At 35.0% G+C, this 2,966-nt stretch overlaps 1 pseudogene; it reads left to right on the top strand.

The window, feature by feature from the left end:
- The first annotated feature begins 602 nt into the window (after positions 1-602).
- Positions 603-1,257, top strand: LOC105545396 (annotated as a pseudogene).
- The last annotated feature ends 1,709 nt before the right edge of the window (positions 1,258-2,966 follow it).

Raw genomic sequence — 2,966 nt, 5'->3', positions numbered from 1 at the left:
TTAAGGATTAACAGCAGGAATTAGGACATACAAAGGTAAAAGTAGAAAATATAGTATATGAAAAAGGAGTATTAAGGAAAATTATGTTTAAAGGCCTAAATATGAAAACTTTAGAGAAATCATGGAATAGAAATGTCAGGGCTTGAGGGTGGAGCTCAGTGGAGGGTGATATGGCATAGTCAATAGCTCTTGGGCTGAGCCTCTTGCCCTTCTTAAGGGGCTTCCTTTTAAGTGGGGTGGTCTTTACAGGTGAGGCACCAAGGATATGGAGAACAATCTTATGAACTTAGGTCCCTTGAGTCTTCCTAAAGAATAAAACAGAAAACCCTATAGTTAACTGGCCTCTCAACACTTACAAGGCAAGCCCTATAGAAAAGTTAGGATTCTTTTTCCTGAAAGACAAAGGCAGAGGGAGAAGTGATTAAATCCTATAAAATCAGAAGCCGTAGAGAAGGGATGAATATGGATTTATTTTTAAATCCAAATATTTTATACTATGCATGAGAAAGAGTCAAATTTAAGACAATTGATAAGAAAGCATTGTTGGAGCGTGCGCCTGGTGGGGCCGGCCGGGACTCGCCGCTCGCACGCCCGCTCTTCCTTTCGCTTGCGCTGTGAGCTGAGCCGGTGTATGTGTGGCAGTAACACGTCAACCCCGCTGCCCGCCATCGCGCCCGCCGCCCGGAAGGTCACCGCTGCGGTGATTTTCCTGCATGGATTGGGAGATACTGGGCCTGTTAGGCCTGTTACATTAAATATGAACATGGCTATGCCTTCATGGTTTGATATTATTGGGCTTTTACCAGATTCACAGGAGGATGAATCTGGGATTAAACAGGCAGCAGAAAATATAAAAGCTTTGATTGATCAAGAAGTGAAGAATGGCATTCCTTCTGACAGAATTATTTTGGGAGGGTTTTCTCAGGGAGGAACTTTGTCTTTATATACTGCCCTTACCATGCAGCAGAAACTGGCAGGTGTCACTGCACTCAATTGCTGGCTTCCACTTCGGGCTTCCTTTCCACAGGGTCCTATCGGTGGTGCTAATAGAGATATTTCTATTCTCCAGTGTCACGGGGATTTGACCCTTTAGTTCCCCTGATGTTTGGTTCTCTTACGGTTGAAAAACTAAAAACGTTGGTGAATCCAGCCAATGTGACCTTTAAAACCTATGAAGGTATGATGCACAGTTCATGTCAACAGGAAATGATGGATGTCAAGCAATTCATTGATAAACTCCTACCTCCAATTGATTGATGTCACTAAGAGGCCTTGTGTAGAAGTACATCAGCATCATTGTATTAGAGTATAAACCTTTTCCCATGCCCAGTCTTCAAATTTCTAATGTTTTACAGTGTTAAAATGTTTTGCAAATACATGCCAATGACAAAGATCAAACAATGTCTCCTCATGAGGAATTTATGATCTTTTAAGTTTCTATACATGTATTCTTATAAGAAGATCCAGGATCTACTATATTAAAATAATGACGCAGGTAGCTTCTTTTTTCTCAAATGTAAGTCAGCAAAATAATACAGTACTGCCACCAGATTTTTTATTACATCATTTGAAAATTATCAGTATGCTGCATGAAAATTTATTCAGGTATAAATGAGCAGTTAAGATATAAACAATTTATGCATGCTGTGACTTAGTCTATGGATTTATTCCAAAATTGCTTAGCCACCATGCAGTGTCTGTGTTTTTATATATGTGTTCATATATACATAATGATTGTAATACATAGTAAGAATGAGGTGGTATTACATTATTCCTAATAATAGGGATAATGCTGTTTGTTATCAAGAAAGAGTAAAATTATTCTCTCCAATTAATGGCCCTTTTATTTTGGGGCCAGGTTTTTATTTCCCCTGATATTATTTCTATTTAATACTCTTTTCTCTCAAGCAAAAAAAAAGTTTGTTTTTTCTTTATTGTCCTTCATAGCAGACCAAGTATTGCCTCTCTGCCATAGACAGCCATTGTCAATACATGCTATAATTTGACATTCTGGGTCACAGATATAAGGTATTTAAAACCTATTTATGCTTTATAGAGAAACCAGACATTAAAACTTCATGCACTACTTATTTCAGATTACTGTACCTTATCTAAATTTACACCTAGCTATTAGGATCTTCAACCCAGTTAACAGGAATAATTCTGTGGTTTTATTTTTCTGTAAACAACTGAAAGAATAATTAGATCATATTCTAGTATGTTCTGAAATATCTTTAAGACTGATCTTAAAAACTAACTTCTAAGATTATTTCATCTCCTCATAGCATAGAGTTTACTTTGTACACATGTTTGAAACCAACTACTACAGAAGATGAGGAATCTATTGTAATTTTTTGTTTTATTTTCACCTGCCAGTGGACTTACTTGAAATTTTCACTTTAGTCAAATTATTTTTTGTATTAGTTTTTTGTGCAAACATAAAAATAGCAATCATTTTAAATTGTCAAAATTTCCAGATTACTGGTAACAATTATTTGAAAACAAACTTATGGGTAATAAAGGCTAGTCAGAACCCTATACATAAAGCATAGTTACCATACAGATTAATATGTAGCAAAAAAGTATGCTTGATATTTCTGAACTGTGTTAATTTTTCTGCTATATTCCAGCTGACCAAAACAATATTAAGAATGCATCTTTATAAATGGGTGCTAATTGATAATGGAAATAATTTAGTAATGGACTACATAGGATGTTAATAATGAAGCCATATGTTTATATCTGTATTTTAAAATTTTAAACAATCATTTATTATGTCATTTTTCTTTACCTTGAAGAACATAAACTGTTATTTCAGTTCTACAAATCAGCAAGATATTATTTATGGCAAGAAATATTCCGTTGAAATGTTGTGCTGTAACATGGGAAAATGTAAATGTTTTTCATGGTTTCTATCAATGTGAAATAAAATTTAATTCTGACTTTAAAAAACAAAAAACAAAAAA

This window comes from Mandrillus leucophaeus, unplaced genomic scaffold, assembly GCF_000951045.1.
Source record: "Mandrillus leucophaeus isolate KB7577 unplaced genomic scaffold, Mleu.le_1.0 Scaffold327, whole genome shotgun sequence".
In the NCBI taxonomy this organism is placed as follows: domain Eukaryota; kingdom Metazoa; phylum Chordata; class Mammalia; order Primates; family Cercopithecidae; genus Mandrillus; species Mandrillus leucophaeus.
This window is presented reverse-complemented; position numbering and strand designations above follow the sequence as displayed.